This window comes from Topomyia yanbarensis, chromosome 3 (assembly GCF_030247195.1).
Source record: "Topomyia yanbarensis strain Yona2022 chromosome 3, ASM3024719v1, whole genome shotgun sequence".
Lineage (NCBI taxonomy): Eukaryota > Metazoa > Arthropoda > Insecta > Diptera > Culicidae > Topomyia > Topomyia yanbarensis.
In genome coordinates this window covers 156,911,996-156,934,356 of record NC_080672.1, presented here as the reverse complement: position 1 = coordinate 156,934,356, position 22,361 = coordinate 156,911,996, and the positions used below count along the sequence as shown (strand labels likewise).

The window sequence follows — 22,361 nt, the reverse complement described above, 5'->3', positions numbered from 1 at the left end:
GTTCAATTGGAGTAATGTTGTGAGCCAAAAACAAAAGTGTGCCGACAACCGAACACATTTCTCTAATGATTCAAATTAGAGATTTTCGAGAAATGAACGAAAAATCGATAAAAAACAAAACATTTCTCATCAACTGTGAGGACACCATTCAATATGAAGTTTTCTCACCTTTCTAATGGAAACATTTTAAACTAGAGGTATTTAAAGACGAACTAGTTATTTACAGAAGAAGTTCAATAACTCAACAACCTCGAGATATTCTTCTTATAACCCCATAAGCAAAATTCATTTTTTCCCTACACAATGCATTGATTGAAGTATTTAGATATGTTATTATCAGTTCATTAGCAATAATTCGTTTATATTTCTATTTAGGGCCATTAATCCACTTCTCCAATGATTTGGTTTAGCCTTTAAAATTTCTAGCACTGATGTTGTCCTATGATGATTTCTGTGATTCTCTGAGTTCTGTCACAATCCCATGTAGTATGTGTTATCAAAAACATCGCGAAGCATCAAGTTCTAAATGTTCTCAATCGATATTATATCCGAAGAGAGCGATAAGAGTTACAAGAAATGTCACATCACACTGTTAGGTGGATTAAAAGCGTTTTTACTTATAAAATGGCGAAATTACAATCGTAATAGAGGATAAAAATCTACTGAAATGGGTATCAAATTACTTCGCTTTGCAGATCTAGATCACTGATGGCTAATGGAAAATTCTTTGAAGTTATTGTCCATTTTAACAAACCAAACCTCATCAAGTTTCTCAGAGATAGCTGAATCGATTTACCCATACTTAGTTTTAAATGGAAATTATGACGTTTCCATAAGCTGCTTTTGATTTTTTAGTTGATCCAACTTCCAGTTCCGGAGTTACGGGTTGAAGAGTGCGTTTTCACAGTAAATTCTCATATAAACTGGTAATACCACGATGGGTCTAGATTAGTAATGACCATTCGAAGTATCCTTGACCACTGTGGCCGCCCATGACGGTTCTTAATGCCCCCGGGGAACTCTCCAAGCTCCTAATTTAATGTCCCACCTATTTCTCAGCGACTTCTCTACCGATTTTTACAAACTTTATTTCGAATGAAAAATAAAGTAATCTCATTAGATGCTATTGAATTTCACTTGGTTCTGGCTTTTGGTTCCGGAGTTACAGGTTGGTTTGTAAGGTCACTCTGAAATTTTCCATATAAATCGTTACCATCGTAATACTCAAAAGGCGAAAAATGTATTAAAATTACATCGATCACCAAATTACATCGATTAGCAGGTCTAGATCACTGACTGTCAATCAAACATTCTTTGAATATTGTCCTCTATCGACAATTCCAGAAGTGTCCGGCTTCCGGGCATATTCCACAATTAAAGTCACATCAGTTCTTCGGTGATGACTAAACCGATTTTCTCAAACCAAGTCTCAAATGGACGGTATAATATGCAGTTGGGTGTTTCATTTCTATCGCCTCCCTCCCTTCCCCTTACCCTCCGCTCCCAAACCCATTCCATCAGCTTTTCAATATATGATCACATGGAGATAACATTGAACTCATGCTGAGTAATATTTTTTTCAAGTCTGTCTGCGTCGACTTTCGTGGTAGTCGTGGGATACGTGCTAAGTGTAATAAGAATGTAATAGACATTTCCACAATTATATTGAACATAACCAGCTAACGAATCAGTGTGATAAATGAGAAAGACGCAATCGCACCACTGGGTGGATTAAAACAGGTTTTTTAATAGTTCGATTTTACCAACCTATAGCTTGTTAGAATGGTATTCGTATTAGGTTTTTGATGATTTAAAGAACACTTGGCTACGTTGTCAATTTTGACAGATAATCTCAAAAAACTGCAAAACTAAACTTCAGAAGCAAAAACAAATCGATAGCGTTCTGTCGGTGTATTAGGATTTTCATTTGAAGAAACTACGAATGAGACTTTGCCACATACATACACACACAGACACACAATACTGTCGAAGAGATGTGCTACGACGAGCAAATCTGGGATGCTGTCAACAGAGTAGTCACGAGTATACTCACCGAGCTGCAGAAGAAATGGCGAAGGGACCAACAAAGTAACCCCATCGGCTAGTAAGCCGCTGTGAAATTACACATCGGGTTTCGGGAGAAATTACGCCGCCGGAGAACACTCCGTCGGCGTAGATTAGGTCCCCCGTCGGGTACATGTTGAGTAGTAGGCAATGTAACACTGGGTTCGGGGCAGCAGTGTAGTGGGTTAACAGGGTGCCAGTGAACCGGAAACTACGCTCCACCCGGAATCGCTGCAAAGACGTCAGCACCTACTGGCTGGCCAATTGAGTAGGCTAGGTCCACCGCCGGGGAATAGATCGAGTAGATCGGGACAAAGCGTAGAGCTAAATGGCCTACGGAAACGAACATCGGTATCGCGAGAAATCTACCGTAGGGGAATTCACAGCAGGGAAAATTACCACTATACCGAATATTTGGACTATCCGACTGAATCGTGTCCAAAATGGGAGCTAATGGGTTCACGAAACAGACATTGGTACCGAGAGAAAATACGACACCGAGGAACTCTCAGTCGAAATAGGGTAGTTCGCCGCCGGATAATTTCCGAGTAGAACTCAATAAAGCTGGGAGCTAATTGGCTCAAGGAAGCGGTAAATTCCTCCGTCGGGGAACTATCGGTCGGAGTAGGATATGTTCACTGTCGGGGACTATGCTGGGAGCTGAATGATATACGGAAACAGGAGCTAAATGGCTTATGGAATCAGTATCCAAACGGCTCACTGGGACGAGAGCTAAATGACGATGTAATAGATGCAACGAAGCAAGAGAAGAGTCGAGAATTAAATCACAGCTCAAAGGTCGAGCCATTTCATGGACCAAGTGAGGATCCGAGATAGAAAGAAGTGCGACGAAAGTACAACGAACCCTCCTCTCTCTTTCCACTGCGAAGTAATACCATGAAGTAGTTCCGTGGAGAAAAAAGGGTGAAGGGTGGTTAGGCACGAAAGTGAGTTGTAAGTCCCACACAGTGCCAAAACACTTCAGGCAGGGCTTTTGAAGCTTTTTAAACCCTGCTTAAAAAAAGCACACACAGACATTGTCCCAAATCATTGAGCTGAATCGTTTGGTATACAAGACTTTGCCCTCCAGGTCTCGGAAAAAGAACTTCTATACATATCTTTTACAAGAAACTATCTAATTCCAGTCATACGTTGCTGCGACTTTGAACGAAATAGGAGTAAAACACAATTCGTGCCGAAGCACCATCTAGCGGGCATATAATTCCCAACCAATTGCACACAAACACACTCCATAACAAATGCCTATTATGTGTACATTTTTACGGCAATCGGTTAAACCGTTAGTGAGTTACTTTCATATAGATAGATAGATAGAAAGATTAAAAAGTTATCTATGCCGACGACATGAAGCTCTTTTTAGAAATAAGAATCGTACGAGACAAAGAAATACATATGTAGGTGGCTTTTCAAAATGGATAGCTTTTTTGTTTGTTTTAATTCAAGTCCAAACCGCTGGGAACAAATCAAATTCAAGTGTAGGTGTAAATATTTTCTTCTATGCAATTAATACATGGATAAAATCCATGCATTAATTGTATAGTGATATTGTGAAATCTCAGAACTATGAAGTGAGAATTTAAGCGCTGCACACAGGCGTATTTAACCGAAAAAGCTAGCCGAAAGTCAAATTTTCAAAGACCGTTATCAATGACATTATATTATATCATAATATTTCCTAGTGATTTCTGCATTAGATGGCAACCACATTGCGTGTATTTACTAAAGTTTGGCAACGCTGTTAACTGTCAAAGGTAGGGGTTTTTAATATTCTAGGCTGATTTACAGTTGCGCGTGGAAACTAAATCTTCCAAACATTAGGTATTCGAATTATTTCGACTCAAATATCCTATGTTTTTAATAAACCAAGGTCAGGGTCATATTTTGGTGTAGATGGATCCATGTACTCTAAAAAATATCAGTCTTATTAAACTTAAATACAAAGAAAAAAAATCCGCGATTTTCTTACTTTTCAAAATTGAAAAAGTTCATGTTCCCAATCAGTCCCAGTGAAAACTCTTGTGCCTTGATTAAGTTTAATCCAAATACTACTAGATCGATGAAAAAAAACTTGCGCATAATTGCTCCATTTTGAATGCGAGCTGTTGAAAAATTTGATATTTTTGACATTTTTCCTCGTTTTATTACATTGTCCGTGCTAAGTTCAAACTTTTACAAGGATATTTCTAAGAAAATGGCGGATTTTTTTCTTTGTATTTAAGTTTAATAAGACTAATATTTTTTAGAGAATTTGGATCCATATACATCAAAATATGATCCTGACCTTGATTTATTAAAAATATAGGATATTTGAGTTGAAACAATTCCAATCACTAATGTTTGGAAAATTTTGTTTCCACGCGCAACTTTAAAGCAGCTTAGAGTATTAAAAAAATCGCTACCTTTAACAGTGAACAGCGTTGCCAAACTTTAATAAATACACGCAACGTGGTTGCCATGTAATGCAGAAATTACTAGGGACTATTATGATATATTATATTGTCCATGATAATGGTTTTTGAAAATATGACTTTCGGCCAGATTTTTCGGTCAAATACTCCTCTGTGCGCTGTGGAGTTTTGGAAGAAGAAGATACAAGAAACGATTGGAAGATGGAACTTCCAGTGCTGCATTCGGTAACCGTAAACAGAAAACCTTCCTACACGGTCGCAAGTACTCATATTCGACTCTCTTTCCGTATAAGTTCTCACACTGTGACAGCAACATATAGTGTCAGTCATATTACGTGAGTACCTTTGCGAAAAAAATGTTCTGTCTTTTCGCTCTTCTGTTCACTCAGTTTGACTGAAGCCTCTCGATGACAGTCAGTTTTGAAAATTATTGTCATTAAGCCTAGGAAAGGAAATTTTAAATTCTGCACGATGTCTTTCATTTTCCGTCACCATTTTGATAAGAGTTGTAAGCCACGTAAATTGCTCATGTAATGTCATATTTCTTGAGCGTTTTTTCAAAACGTCATATCTGCAATGAGTTACTCTCTTTGTTTACTTTCTCTTTCGATTTTTACGGCGTCACTATAACACTTTTCACTTATTTTACAGTACAGATCGAAAGACGGTGGTTTTAACTAGCATATTATGCAAAGAGTTGAGGGATAAATGTTAAAGTGACCGAATTATTAACAGAAGAGAAAGTAAACAAAGAGAGTAACTCATTGCAGATATGACGTTTTGAAAAAACGCTCAAGATTTAATAATATAATATTCATTCTATATTCTATGGGATTCCCCAATAACATAAAACTAACTTCTAGTCTAGAGCACTCAATCACAGTAGGCAGGGCTAAAATGCAAGGAAATCAAAAGAAATATATGTTGTGTTTTGATCATGTTGATATGTTTGGTTAGTTAAAAATATGCTCTGTCTGTTGATAAATATTTTTGCAGTAAACCAGGTCAAAAAACAAAATGCATTACTACCAATTCAGGAGCATAAAAGCTATAAGTATCATTTAAATATCAGTATGTTGCTGATTTCGATCGAATTTAAGGCAAGTGCGAAGGGTCAATAAACACTGACTAGTGATTGAATCGTATATGGTGATTATTTAGTGAATAAAAACTACGCTTGATGAATTCGCGTGGTAGACAAAAAGGAAAGAGAAATTATCATTGTGTTGTCACTTGACTCGACTGTCTGCGCCCCGTCATTTTTTTTCTCACTCTCCCTCGTCACTGTTGTTGGTACTCACTATGCTCAGTTTCGGTTGCTCAAGTTCTCTCAACTGAAAAAGACGATCATTTTGATTTGTGACTGAAGCTTTGCGTACATTTTGAAGAAAAAGTGATAGTCATGATTTTGTGCAACTCTGGATGGAAGTCGAGCATCTAGACGTTTAGTATCGAAGGCCTCGTTCTGTAAGGACAAAGGCATTGATTAAAACTTTAGCCATCAAAATACGTCGCAATCTGACCAAGTCCATGAACTAAATGGGCACATGACTACAATGTTTCGCGAAAAATGGTCCTACTTCGATGAAAGAAGATCTTGGTTTATATCCATAGAAACTCCGACAACATCAGCTTCTTTCTGATACAACGAAACAAAATAGACTAAAAATATGCAAAATGCTAAAGGGTTGGTACGCAGATCATCCTGCCGTCATCGTTATCTCACTGTTAAAGTTCCGATCTTTCAAATGAAACTGACAATCCATTTGCAATCTTTGAAGGTACATATATTGACAACAAAAGAGATAAAAACTTCGCTGCTTCGGCAAAAATTAGCGGTTACAAAAGATCTAAAAATCTCTAGAACAAAGCACTTGCGAGAAATTAACACATAAAAAGATCTTAAAATAAAGCCAATTTTTCAAGAGCCACCCTACCTTAACCCTGAAAAAGGCAAGGGGTCTCAGAGGCCCGGCTATTTACAGTTCTCTAGTTTCAATGGACTTGTAGTTTGTAATACATACAAGTAATCGAACATTTTCGTGCTTTCGATTCTATCACTGCTGAAACAATATAAAAGAGGCTTTTGATTTCATTGGGTCCTATGAGCGATGCTTTTTGAAGTCACAATTTGAGCTTGCCTTTTCGAGGGTTAAATATTTCAAAAATTATCATATCTGAACCTTTAGAAAAAGCCATGTAGTATATTATTTAGCATTTTCGCATATCTTCTATCTACTTTGGACACAATAATATCAACGACCACCCTAATTCAATTAATATAACAAATCGACTAAAAAGTCCTTAGAATAATTGTCGAAAACACCATATATCTAAAGCCAACAGTTTGGACACAAATAGTTTTGTCTTCCTAAATACGACTTTGGGACTATAGTGCATTGTTGATTAGATGCCAATTATTGGCGACGTCTGCAAACTTATGTTTAAACTTTTTTTTTATTCTATTCGAATCCGAAAATGTGCAACGCTTCTACTGACGATATGAATCCTTTCAATATAGGGATGGGTTGTACGATGACAGATTCATGAGATCAGAGGTGATGATGAGCATTCCGAAGCATTTTCGTTGTAAGAACGCTTCTATAAATGTATCACTTGCACGCTTAGATCGTTCCAAAAAAAAATACTGTGGAGTGGTGGTCTACTTGTCAAAGGTTCAACTCTCGTGCCACTGAAACATGATTTTCATCTAGCCAAAACATTTTTTTCCAGCGAATATGTCGGTAAAAACTGGTCGTCGGTTCAGGTGACCCACAATTGATGATGATGTCCTTTTTGAAAACTCACCTGAAAGTGGAAAAAAGAAACAAAATATTACCAATATACTAAATACAAGATTTGATATGTAGAAATAGATATGTAAGGTAATTTCGGGAGAGATGCCGCGTCGAATGAGATGCCACACTCTCTAGATCTCGTATATAGAGTCACTTTAGTACGGAAATATGATATTGCGAGTTTATCGATGACCTACAATACTGGAGATGTAAAACTATCATTCTTATTACCGTTCCCCTACTATGAATGATTATGTGCGTCATGCATGTTACATCGCAAATTACCGAAAATTTTCAGTACAACACAAAAATTTAGTCTTTTTTTTAATTTGCACAATTTTTTGGTTAACCATGTATCAGTTGTATAGTTGGGACCTTTTAAAAGGCATTCCGATCATAAACAGAGGAAAGTATATCTAAGTATTAGTTACCTCCGTTTATTCTTTGAAGTTTCAGACACTCATTTTCCTGAATGCATTATTTTGTATTGATGTCAACTTTGGAATAAAAACAATTTCACCGAATAAATGTTTTTTTTTTTTCAAAATGAAGCTTTCAAGAATAAACCTCAGTTATATAAATTCATTGTATGGAGAAAACGTCAAAAAACTGATGTTAAGGATCGCCGTACAAATATATAGAAAAATAGCACCATTAATATAGCTATTCTAAATCAACCATTAAACAATACGGAGAAAAACTATTTCAATATTGTAAAGTAATAAAATGTTTCTAAAAGTAACCCCTTAAGGAAAGTGAAAGTGCTAACCGATTGAAAGACCAATTACATCGAGTTTCATGAATCTTTTCTGAAGACGCGCCTATTCACAAAAACATCGACGGGAGCTGAAAATTACATTTTCCCCATTTTGCCTTTCTCATATGCAATCACTTTAAAAAGCGCCAACCAAATCCCGAATGGAGGACCGTGTGTCATATACCATTAAACTCAGTTCGTCGAGATCGAAAAATGTCTGTGTGTATGTAGGGTAAGGTGGGGCAAATCCGACGTAGTAAATGGTTTTGGTTGTAAAATGATCATTTTACATCGGATCAAGTCATATAGAATCTAAATTCTAGTCTTAAGATAGCTGTAAAAAAATTCTCTTTTATAAAAAAATATTTCAACATTGTAACCTGCTAGTTTTAAGATATCCAAAATGTAAAAACAAAAGAATTTGGTACCGCCAAGCTAACGCATTTGTGCATATCAAATAAACGAAATGAATAAAAAAGCCCATGGGAACGTTGTACCTTTCATTTGAGACTAAGTTTGTTAAAATCGGTTCAGCCATCTCTTAGAAAAATGAGTGGCATTTTTGGTCACATGCACACACAGATGCACATACACATACACACATACATACACACGACGAACTGAATCGAATGGTATATGTCACTCGGCCCTTCGGGCCTCCGTTGAAATGTCGGTTTTCAGAGCAATTTTCAATGGAAAATCAATGAATATTAAGTTATTGAATGGTAATAAAAGAAAAAAAATAATTAAATGTCAATCTCGGAATGTCAAAATCAAGAGCAGCAGCACGTAACGATATTCCCATTTGCATCGTAGCAACTGCTCGATGAATTCTATATTCATCACGTTCTAGTGTCTTTCCATTGCAATTACGAAACATTACACTAGAAAAATAATAAAAATACAACTTCTTGATAAATAAACAATTTCACGTAAAAAAGCGGTCGGATTTACCTGGAAGTAATTATAAAAAAACTCTTCAAACAAATTTAGTTTAGACATTCCGGTTCTGTCTCAAATATTGCCTAACCATCTTTTTGCATACGCGAACAAAACAAAGATGCTTTCACGAACTATATCTGTAAAAAGTGTTTATGCATACTTCAAAAAATATTGGTAGCCTCCAGTCATACATCCAGTGAAGATAGCTGACCGCATTTTCACTTTTCTATCCTCTAACGTGTATTTCAATTTTTTATATCTCCCGTAATTTTTGTCTCTTCCATCGTATTCGATAAATTTTCACTTTGCGCTAGGCTCCAAACCCGCATATGATTTCTGCAAAAATCAGTTGTGGGTAAAATGGATTTGAGTCAGAATTCATCATCAAAAATTATAACTTTCCGTTTAAAATCATACACATTGAACTCGGTCGGACCATATTGATTCTTCCTTCGGATCAAAGGTAATGCTTTTCTTTTCTAAAGATTTCGAAAGAACTGATAGAGAAATATTACGCCGCGAGAGCTATCTTGTAAGTTCGCCGAGTTAAGCTCAGAATTGTGATATTCTGTTTAAAGCATGAAACAAATTACGTTGCTGGCGAGAAGTTTTTTTTGTGAATTACTAGCCCGTCCACACTGCTGCTCACCAAGTTGAGATCGACGGTATAGTCACCGATACGAGTTTGTCGTACGTGGATCTACTGAAGCACGGGATTGGTTGTTTAAGGGCCCCCTTTTCCGGCGAGCATAGATTTTGAACTGCAACCGCACGGGATGGGACAAAATGATGTGTCCTTTCAAACTCTTGTCGGTTATCTTTTGGTCTACATCGCCATGCCCCCGCCATGCGAACAAGCAGCGTCCGAGAAATCTGTCTTGATCCCTTGAATAACGCTCTTATAACTTTTTTGCAAAAAAAAACTAAATAGAGGAGAAAGGCTCTGATGATCTCCATATAGGGTTATTTTTTGCTGATATTCCTTGCGAAAGCTTAATTTTTTCTCCTGCTACGCCGCTAAATATATTAGTTCGAGGAAGTTCTGACACAATACCGAAACAAGCAGCTCTTAGTATCTTAGTAATTTGAGATGAAACAAGAAGTTTCCAACACTTCCAGGATCTGATCTGTAACATTTTAACCAGAGATTCAACTTAGTACAAGACTCATGGGGTACCTGCAATTATGTGAAATTGCAGTACTCCTACCGGCATCGAGCAGCTTTTAATTCTCATTATACGACGTGGGATTGTCTTCTCGATAAAAATTGATTCAGCCCACGACCACATAACTAAGACACTAGGGAAACGAGCGATGAAGTTGTCAATAATTTTTTGAGTCGTGCAACTCAAACACGTTCGTTGATTATTATTTCATCAACGTTACATAACACAAAATTGTGAATAAATCTACAGGAAACTGACTGTGCCGTCGTGTAGTCCTTTGACGCCTTTGGTGGGGTCTCAGTTGTGCGCTTATTTGATGTTTGCATTGGCTTTCCTTTTCAGTTCAATTCACGAACCATAATCTAGTATGTACCTGGGAATGGCGCTCTTGTAATGATTTTTTTCTATGATTTATCTTCACTTAGTCACATATATTAGAAAAGGATTTTAGTGCCCTTGGCAGGGGTCAATACAGCCAACTGCACGCTACGGGCCTGTATACACATTCAAGAGCACACTTTTGTTAATAAGTGCGGTCCTATTTGAATAATACCCCATCACAAACACTCCATTTACTCTATTACAGAATACTCACGGAAATCGTATTCCACGAATTTAACGAACATCATATTGGACCGGGGCAACATACTAGCTGGAAACCATTTTCAAGCCCCAAAAGAGAGTTAGCTTAACTTCGACGCATTGTACATCATATTCCCATGAATCACCCAGAGGTTTTCGGCAATTTTTTATATGAGGCAAAAACATTGAAATATATCTTGATCCGCAGGCAAGCAACGAAAAAGTAACACAACATATTCCGACCGTTTGGTTTGCTGACACATATGCTCTCCCGCTGTTTTCGGATGGGCCGCTCAAATTTATTACATTTATACATTAAATATCCTCTCGTCTCAAGGGGTCGTGTTTGACTCCATCAACCAACCGAGCGACGACCGCATACGATGGGGCAGTGGGCATCCACATCAAAAGCGTCATGGGAGAGCGTGAGCTGATCTCCAATCCAAAAAAACGTAAACATCTGTATGTATGTAGGTTTTTTCACTACCACCGCGTCGTTTGCTGACTCTCGGATTCAGTATTCCTCTTTCTGGGGGTTGGCAGATGATGCAAGGAACTGGCTAGTTGTGGTTGAAAAAGATGAGCTGCGATGATGATGACCTAGGTAAAGGTGCCAATCACATGAGCCGACTTGACCCCATCTGAATGGTGGGTATGCCACGCAATAAGTGGCAAAACACATTTAGCAGATGCTGCAGTAACATGCTATGCCATCAGTTTCCATTTTCACTCTCCGTTTGTTTTTTGCTCCATTCAGCGTGCCACTGTCCCAAGACACACGCCTCATCGCATACGGGCGAGGCGTGTGGTTTTAGTATGACAAATTCTAATATTTACCGTTAGAGCGACTTAAATTATGAAGTCGTGATCAAACAAAATAAAACAGAATTTGAGGTTTCCTTTCCAATATACAGTTTTAATATAATTGGAACAATCTTGGACCAATCAATTGCTAAAAGTCCGGGTGTTCCATAACGAGTACTACCAATTTTAAATATCGTGTTACAAAAAACATCTACGTAATTCAACGAAACCGGGCGCCAAAGTATTTTGTGCTTTTGCTTTTAGAACGGAAAAGTTTTAGAAAATACATGATGTTTTAAAGTACGTAGCAATAAGTTAATTATAATGTTTTAGTAGCATGTTTTTCAGTTGCCTTTAGCATTAAGTGTTGCTTTAAATCACCAGCTCTTCCAATGTGCAACAGTATATGTAATCCATCTAACGGCTCCTTCATATAATTTATATTTATACTTTACTTTTGGCATCATTTTACATTTTATTACATGTAAAAATGTGAGATCTTCGGTTTTTTCTAGGTCATTCAGTCTGAGCTTTACATCTAAAGATTTTACAATTTTACATTTCATAGCATGTAAAATCCTATTATCGGACAGAAAAATATGTCGCTGCGTTGTTTACGTCAAATGTAATTTTCATTTTTTCTAAGAGTGTAGTGTTTATGTGATTTTCACTTGAAAATCATATTGGCCACATTAAATTAGATATTGGAATGGCAAACATATCCTTTTTGTGTGTTTTACAATTGAATCAAGTCAAGTGTTTTCCATATGATGTTAACGTGTCCAGTTTGTTCGGTATATGAAAAGACTCTCTAGGTTCATACACTGCCCGTGCTTCCTATGTGTAAACCACACGAATCGATACAATACACGAGTCAACAATGTAACGAATGGTTCATTCCTGGGACGGGACGTACAAAGTGAGAAAAACTAAATGCCTCCGCGAACCGGCAATGGCCTGTCATCGCGAACCGGACCTTTCTTGGATATTTTCATTTTCTTGAAATGAATAGTGTCTGGGCAGTATTGTTATATCCCGGCTATACGCAAGGTCTTTTTCGAATTTTACATGTTTATGTACACAAAAACAAATATGCAAAATGCAAAGGCGACACATGCAATTATATTATTCTGTTCGACAGTTATGGCTAATTTTTTTCGCAGAACCCACCTTGGTTGGTTGTGCAATGCAAAATACTACCAAAAAATTGGATCTTCAATTGAAATTGCGACATCACCTAATTTGGGTGGCCCACTTGAGAAATTTTGACTCAATAATGAAAAACTTCATTGAAACAAAAAATATCGTGCGTCTCCACAAAACAATTAATTGTGGAGACGCATGATGACACTATGATTTTCGTAAACTAGACAAAATTCTGCGTCAGATGTACTAGATGCGATCCTTGTACACGCTTTTACTGATAAAGTGATGATACTATGAACGTAACAAAAGTCAGTTTAAACCAAATTACTTGAATTGATTTTATCGATAACATTTTAAAAACTGATCATTTCCCAAATCCAAGTAGAGCATTAAGGACATGCTGAATAGAGTCATAAGGTGGCAGCTAAAATGACTGCCGTCGTTTCTGCTTCTTCTTTTTATTTCATCGTCAAAATCAAAATATTGCATTGGCGTGAATGAAAAAATCGTTTGTAGCTTAAAGATTCTCTTCACGGAATATTGATTCGATTGGAAAATTTGTTCCTTCTTTTATAAAAAAAATTGAAACACATGGTAAAAAAAATCAGTCAGCTGATTGCTGAACGGTGCGTTTGTGTGCGTACCATCTCCTATCGGTATAGTAAGTTCTAGCCGCACACAGATGCTGAACGTAAGCCGAACATACCCGAACATAACCGAAGCTTTGTTGTGATTTTGGCATCGCTTCACCTTAAGTTTCCGAGATGTTTTGCGATGAAATACACCTATATGTGTAGCTTAATTTATCATTGTAGTTTTTACTAAAGTGAGCTGAAATAGAACGGGTTAAAACTTTACCCCAAATTCTTGCAAATTTCTAAGACCTTGTTCACTTCAAACAAAAATGTAGCACTTTTATTTTTCTAACGATTTGCTCAAAAATCTTCCGAATATGGCTTCAGATATGTGCATATAAAAGATATGAAAATTGAAAATTAAATTTGAAGGATTTGTCCGGCCCGGCCCCACTGTGCGCTCCATTGTTTTCATTCCAATTATAATTCCAATACTAAATAATACGCTACTGATTAAGCTCTAAGGAATTTGATTGTTTTAAAGAACTAATGCTTAAAAACCAGTGATAACAATACCAATCACTCAGTGCTTTCGCATGGTCAGCTGGCATTACTTTTGGGTTAACTATTAAAAACCGCTATAGCTCAGGTTCGCATCATTTTGAAAACAACCCAAAACGGAAACGTCTCTAACATAACCCAATCTTTTCGCCTACAAAAATCTCCAACAAACTTACTCCTTTCAGTACGCGTAAATCATGTTGAGTCCGCATCGTCCGTGTGTGTCAATAGGCTCATTACCATACGTTCCTACAAATCGCCGAAAACCCAACGTCACTCTAATCCACACACAAGCATAAAAATAAAATAATTCAACCCAATTCGCAAATTCACAAGTAGCACACTGGTCGCATCCTGTGGTGTTGAATTCTATCCAAACTCACCGTATCAACCTACCCTTCCCACCCATATTGCAAATCATTGTGTTTACACCACTCGAACCTACCGCATTTCCATTTTCGTGTATGCAAAGTTTCAACTCGCACAGCGCATGATAAGCTTTGCATACAGCAAAGAAACGGATGTAAGTTGTACACAGTTTAACTGTGTGAGGGTTGCAGAAATGTCATAGCGTTTACGGCTCTGTCCGGACGATAAAGCCATGATGTTGCCGGTTTGTAATGCAAGCAACGACTGACTCAAACAGACATGCGGCACCGTTATTTCAATATTAAATCTTCGAAAGGGCTAAAGAGATTTTTGTAAACAAACTTATTTCGCTAATTATTCCGCTGCCGAGTTGAATTACATGAAAAATACACATAAATCAACATCTTCACCCTTAGCAGAATTAATTTAAAATGTTTTCTGGATTGAAATTATAACAATTTAAGAGAAAGCAGGGAAACAAAGGTTTGTTTACAAATCTTATTAGCCCTATTCAAAAGTTGATATGGATTTATAATCTCGTAGCATTTTATAAAGTCGCTAGGTGCGCTCTATTGGCTGATCTGTCCGGAATAGACTGACTATTATATGTAAGTTTTCACGTTTTCCGATATTTAATCATTTTTGGAGGGTTTAAATAGTTTACTATTGAAATACGTAGAATAAATATATAATTTAGTTAAGTTCGAAATGTTTGGTAGTAAAAAGGCGGAAATCCATTTATAAATAACAGCGATATAAGCGTTCAAATTAGTTGGGCAAAAATGTGGCATCGTTTGATTTTAGATTTTAGAATTACAGGCAGCATCAGATAGTGTATACACTATCCGCTTATTGTAGTAAGACATTTTCAATGTAAAAAATAAAAAATAGCAGGCTATAAGTTACTAATAAAAGGACTATTCAAAAACGTACGAATATGAATTTGAGTAGTTTTCACAACAAGAAATCGTAATTTACGTATATTGTACGAAAACGTGCACGCTTTAGATTAGAAAAGATGTTAAAATGATAAACGGTGATCTCACTACCATATTTATAAAACAAGAGTTATATTCGCAATTAGATATTAAACAATATTGGCATGTGAAAATTCACTCATTCGTTTGATTGCATCTGATAGCCATTCATCCTTGGTTCAGCCGCACACAATCATCATAGTGAGCATGGAGCAACGAACCATGAGAGAATGCGATGAATCCTCTCTCCACCACCATGTTTGTGTACTCCGAACGGTCAGCGAACGCACTATGTAAGTGAGTGGTTAAAAAAATACTTGAAACGAACCGAACGTCAGCAAACAGGCAGGACTCACTCATCGAATGCATTTGTTGACTCATTCAGAGGGTTCCTTGTATGTAATTCCAATAATAAGTATGAGGCGCTGTATAAATCGTTTACGCAGAGCTGTAGGAATTAGATTTTTCTTTAAACTTCTTGTTCGGCTCGGAAGCCTTTTGGTGATTATAAGCCGGGAAATTTCATGAAAATATAGCACAGTTTGAATACTGTGTCTGTGACATATGACTTCTATAATAATCATTGCTTCATAGGCAAGGACTCGACGTCGCTTTTGGGAATGATTTGAGATAGTATCGTCGCATTCGGAAAGCGATAGAAATTGTTAAATTTAAAATTAATTCTTTTAAAAGGCTAACGCGATGTTTATATAAACAAATTCATTATACCGCTACGGAGCGTAATTTCCTCACCCTTCGTAGTAGCAATCGCACAGCTGTTTATTATAGTAAATTAAGAGTAAAAACGAAATTAAAGTTTGTTTTGCTATTGTTAAGATTATATTGATCTGTAGACAGAGCTGCGCTAAATAAATTTAAGTGTTGGATACGTTGTACATAAAAAACGTATTGACTCCAAAAATACGTCTGTTGAACTTTTTTTTCATAACTAGTTCATGGGATAATGACGGATATCAATATTTTTGTAATTATCTTTGTTTTTGGAACGAGTTTGACGAGTAGGTTTTGAAATACCGTCATCGGTGATTACTTTACGCCACAAATAGATGCATTACACTCAAGAACTACGATCACGCAACTTCAAATTTGAAACTGTTCGATGTTTTACATATGGCACAAGTACCTCCAAAGTCATTGAAAAGAACTTTTGGAAAATCAAGATTGAACGTGAAATCTAAAGAGCTAAAATTGGCGTAAAGTCACCCCCACAAGGGGGCTACCTTACGCCAAAATTTTTTTTTCACAAAATCATGTTAACTCCTTGATTTATTGTTATGGATTATGCTCGTTATTTATGTGTGAAAGCAAATGAATGTAGTGCTCGTAAAAATAAAAGAGTGTGTTCAAAAACTGCGTACCACGCATCCAATAACCTTGTTAAGTCCTACAATGAAAAAAAGCAAGCCGAGAAAAAAAGCTCTACATGATATACTTGATATTGATGATATTGAGCCTTAAGAATTAGACCACTTTGTGTTAGTATTTTTCTAAAAGTAGTTTTAATTGTGTTACGGAGTGCAAAGGCTTTTCCAACAGAAACGTTTTAATGGTCAGGTCAGTTCATCCATCTTTTATGACATATCCATTTATAATATGACGAATTTCGCGCCAACTCGAACAAATGTTGGCAGCACCCTCTCAGATTTCAATGAAACTTTCTGTACATGAGAAATTTGTCACAAAAGCCACTTTGCATATTTTGTTTTTCCAAAAATGATCTAGACAAGCTTTTGAGAGGGTCAAACTTTTTTAACCAATTTTTTCAAATGGCTAGTGTCTAAAAATGATAAATCCTTCAAAAAAATGTTGGAGGAGTTATTTTCGCAAAATTAGTCATTAGTCGGGCACTTTCAAGAAAAAAAGTTATTTGAAACAAACTTTTCCTTGTCCAAACTGATTTTTTTAGTGTATTTTTATCGAAAACTAAACCAATGAAAGTCATAATCATCTCAGAATCCAATAAAACTCAGTTTGTCAAAAGATATTGTCCAATTTAGCAATTAAGGGTGTCTATACGCGATTAAAGAGTTTTTAAACTATATGGGGTTGGCTCGATCGGTAGTTACCGAAGAAGCTGGTTTCATTCCAGTAAAGCACATTCAGAATTTAAGCTGGCTTGAGGTTTCTGTCATAATTTCGAAGCAAATAAAACAACCGATCGCGGCTCATTGCTTCATTTAAAACTGATTGTGGCTGGTTTGACTAGGATTTAGTAGTATTTACAGGTATGTTCCGTTGGGATCATTTTAGATGTTTTGATGCATTTTTTTTCAAATTTACCCTTTGGTCGTTATAACACCTCGTACACTATTTTTGAACTTTATAACCTTGAATGTCATGTGCGTCATGATAAAGCCATTGTTTGATATTGTGGTTGTAGTTGAAAACTGGAAAATCCAACCAGACACAATCGTATTTTCTTTTGTTTTAGCAATGGAACACACTACTCCCGACACGTCGTGAATTAGCATTGAACAAAAGAGAAAAAAATTGTCGCTGATAGGATTTTCCAGTTTTCAACTGTAACGATAATATTTTAACTGCACAAAAGATAGACAGATTAATGAATAGGGGAATCGGGGGCAAGTCCGACACCGTGGGTAAGCCCGACACCCCATAACTTTTCCCAGATATCAAATTTTAAATCATACAATAATAAAAGGATATCATTAGTACGATTATTTTGAGTATTTCGAGACAGTTATAAGTCATATAGATTCATCCAACGTCACAAAATAAACAAAATATGCGAAAGCAAAGTTGATGCGCTCTTGGATGTTATTTTTAGTTGAAACATTTTAAGGTTTTAACAGCACAAAAGCTTTGAAAATTACCAGTATTTTGCCGCACATTCTAATCTATTCTGCCGGATTGTTGATCAACAGAGTTCCGAAAAATCATAACACGAACCGGATAGCTCACTACAAAAGGGTATGTTACTTCTAAGTGAATGAATCTTAGTAACAGGGGATATATTCTTCTTGCAGAACGGATCTTACTTCTTAGAATGGCTTCACAAGCGGTAATAAAGCTAACCAACCAAGTGTTGAACATTATTTATTCACACCACACATTTGTATGCTTTTCCTCTTGCTACGCGATGATATTCCAGAAAGCATGCATTTGCATCACACATACTTATATACACATAATTACACTTTATCACACATACACAACACATTTTTAATGAAAAAATTGGACAAAAAGAAAGCTAACAAGGGTGTCGCTCTTGCCATTTCGGGGTGTCGGTCTTACCCGCAGCGTTTTTAAAATGTTATTTTTCTCCATTTGGCACCAATAATTTTTAATGAATCCAATTTTTTGAAACACTGAAAAAATTATATCTTGTTAAGAACCATCTAAACAAGGATTATGCACAGAATATACAATTTTTGGAGCTTCGTGGTATTTTAGAAAAATGATTGCGCTTAGGGTGTCGGACTTGTCTCCGGTTCCCCTACTGAAATAGTAAAAAGTACTTCAACATGATACAGAAGAAATAAAGTCAGTAACTTGTAGGTCACGCTAGCCGTTAAACGATGGGCTTGCGTATGTAAAAATTAAAAATCCTGCATGTTGAGCTATTTTACCTTTGCACTTCTACCCATATATTACCTCTACAAAGGATAGAGAACCGATTGAACGATTCAATGATTGGATATGATGATTGAATTAAGATTAGACTCATCGAGTGGCTCGCAAACCAAAACAATGATATTACAATCTGATTCACTCACATCCAAACATCATTCTTAGAAAATATTGAGAGAATGAGAGGCTCTCCGACTTAGAACGAACGGGAGTCAATTGAGTGCCGCACAGCTGCTATCGCTAATGAGCTTTGCGACAAGCTCAGTGTATACTTCCTGGCGTTTACTTCGTGAGACAAACACAACGGTTGGTAGCATGAGATGTATCAGAAGATGAATACAGATGAATGAATTTCGAATGTATTTTTCCCATACCTGAACTAGAGGTGTACAAATTCAAATTTGTAACACTGTACATGCATTAAAGAAACCACGAACGAACATCTTTATTTGTTTTTCTGTTGAGTTTCTTTATTTACTGGACTAAAAACAAGCAGGGAGAAAATAAAACACCAACCTAGCAAGAAGCGAATAAAGAAGATACAGGTAAACTCGGGGAAAAAGCTACCATGATGTAATGTTGAAACGTTTTGTGTGACTTTTACTCTCACCACCCACCGGTGCGGTTTACAGTCTCTTTCCTACCTAAACACTCGGATTTGTCCTTCATCCGTGAGCATGATAAGAGAAAAAAAACTTTTTAGAGCCCTGCAATGTTCCGGATGAAAGATTGTTACTCAGACACAGCTAATTCGAGATCACTGACGGACAATTTGTAATCTGGAATGCTCTGCGCAACGAATGAAAGGTTAACTAATAAACTTAGTAGAATCAGATTTTGCTTCTCATAAATGTAATGCCTTTCGCTGCGTCCCCAATAGCGACTGTAAGTTTACTGGGGGAAATTAAATGAATGTGAAGTGGATGGAATATCTTTCGAGCAGCAAAAAATAAGCCAAATACATAGTAGGACGGGGTGAGACAGGTAATTGTTTATTATTTGCTCTAGCGTTTCGCTCACCCTTAGCAATTGAAGTTGGTTTGCTTACCCTGCCTAATGTGTGGCAACCGTAGCTTGTGAATAAGGAAAACAATTGATGTCTGGAGAACACAATGAGCTTGACGATATTTTTTCAAACTAGAATTCCGCATCTCGAAATATAAATTTTTTGCTGCTTCGCCCGTTCTACACTGGCTCACAAATTATTGAATTGAAAATGTTGTGATTCTGTTTGGTAGGTGTAATAAACAAAATAGTTCTATATTTAAACCAGAAAAAGGATTGATGTTAATCAGTAAACATCGCATGAGTTTTCCTAGTGAGCTTAGATTTGTGGGTAGTGCGACGAAAGAATGACAACGCCGATATGCAATGATTTTCATTTATAATTTTTATAGCGTTTTCATTTTCTCCTGGTGCTACACCGGTGTACTGCAAAAAAAAGGATAGACATATTACACCAGGCTGAGTGTACCCCTGACTACACCGGTGTGGTGTACAATCCAAAACGAAAATGCCATAAGCCGAGCAAGATTTTGTCTTCAATTTGATACATTTCATTGCGACCGGAAAAAACACTTGCATTTATCATAGATGTTTTTGTTTCTTTATTTTCACGTAAATATGTTAAAGTTGTTTATTAGATACAACTGCAGCAGCTGTTCACCTAGAAGTACTTGATGCGTCTAAATTACTAAGCGATTGAACCAGTTTCTTGGAAAGGACGTCTACTTTCAGGTCAGCTTCAGCTTCTTGCTTGTGTTGACTAAATTGCGGTCGGAAGCTGAGCATGATTCGATAAAGCCTAACAACATCTCACCTTAGCAAAGGCATTTCGCTTGACCGGTTATAGAAAAAGCATTCACACACCTTCCGGAAACCCACGCGTAAACAGTTGATTGATTAACATTATCATCACACAAACACACCCACACAAACCTCACTACAGGCTTCAGGCCCGCAAGCACACGAGAAGCGTATCCTCACGTACAAACTATTCATTTGAGCATCCGGTTGCCCCAGGCAGCTGTGGCCAGGCGTGTCGGTTGACTATGATTGGTCCGACACTTTCTTTCCGCCCACTCCGCTCCGATTTCGAAGATCTATTGAGTGGAGCTGGTCAGGCGAGCTGATGTGGTTCCTTCTAGTTCTTCACTCGTGGTAAACTAGCTGGCAGCAATAGAGGTGTTCGATTTTCCCACTTCGCTACGGGTGATTGATATAGTTCCACTCGTGTTCGATACAAGTCACAAATTGAATGATACCTTTAATTGAAAAAGAGAACATTCCCACTAATCACATGTAGGTATAGAAAGCCAACAGACTCCATCTATCCATATGTGGAGAGAAATAGAAAGAGCTCATAGTAGAAATCCTGTTGATTGTTTGCTTCGTTTCTGACCGAACAGCTTTCATCCTGTGTAAATGGTGCGTTTCGATTCATTCAAACCAGCTGAACGCTTTCAATCAATTAGCTTCTCCCACTTTTCTTTCCGGAGACGCACATACACTTTAGAATGGCACGTTTGCATTCGTATGCCAAGCCTATATAATCCGGCTATTCATTTCCCCGAAGCCCTGTTCAGGTTGTTTCTGTGAAACAAAATTATCTAAACTTTGCTTGACTGCAAACATGTAGCGTACGCTTTGTGTAAAAGTTACCGTCATGGGAGTATCCGCACGGTTCCGCCTTTTGCCGGATCTGGGATCTTCTGAGAGTACCAACTGGAAGCACCGGCACAGTGCAGTGTATCACCAAAGCGATGATTATTTGATGCAAATTGGATACCGTAGCATTCGCTGATTTTGTCTGACGTGGCACGGAAACAGCTGAAGACAAGATGTGCGTTTCGTATGCACTGCAATACACTTCCGCGAGCTTTATGTTTGGTCCGTTATAGTTCACGAAGCAGTGCTGCTAGTGTTCGTTGATAAAACGGGCGTTCGAAGTTGACTCAATCAGATAACGAATTAGCATATTTTGCAGTTTTCTGCAGTTTGTAGTAGTACTGGTAAATGGTAGATATGATACTATAGTATGGGGTTACAGAAGTGTTTCGACTCGACGGTTTTGATTCACGACTCTTAACTATTGACTATTCTCTATTCGCTGTTGATTTTAACTTTTGACATTTGACGTTTGACTTTTGATTTTTGGTTTTTGACTTTTGTGCCCTTTGAACCGAATTTCCAATGTTCTCTTGGTTTTTTTCAATATAAATTTATGAACATGATATTTTGTATGCCTGAATGGAAAATTTTGAAATTATTCTTTATGATAATTATGGTTCTTCGAAAAGAAGCTTTGACTAGGGGCAGATGCATTTTTAAAAATCAGCTATATTAAATGCATTTCTTTCCATCAAAATAGAAATTCATAATGTATTTTACGTTGCGTGCAATATATTTTGCGTTGCGTGTAAGACGTCAAAACCCTACACAAAACTAGCCCTTACATTCAACAAAACGTCGAACAAAGTGAATCAGCGTAGGACGTTTGTTAAACAAACTTTTCTGCGAGGGAGTGCAAAGTTGATGCAAAAATGGAAATTAAATGCATTTTTTCTAATTTGATGCAAA

General features: G+C 37.0%; 1 protein-coding gene across 10 annotated transcripts in view; it reads right to left on the bottom strand.

The window, feature by feature from the left end:
- The window catches only part of LOC131692345 (uncharacterized), a 312,974-nt gene that overhangs the window by 211,313 nt on the left and 79,300 nt on the right, over positions 1-22,361 (bottom strand). The window lies entirely within an intron of this gene.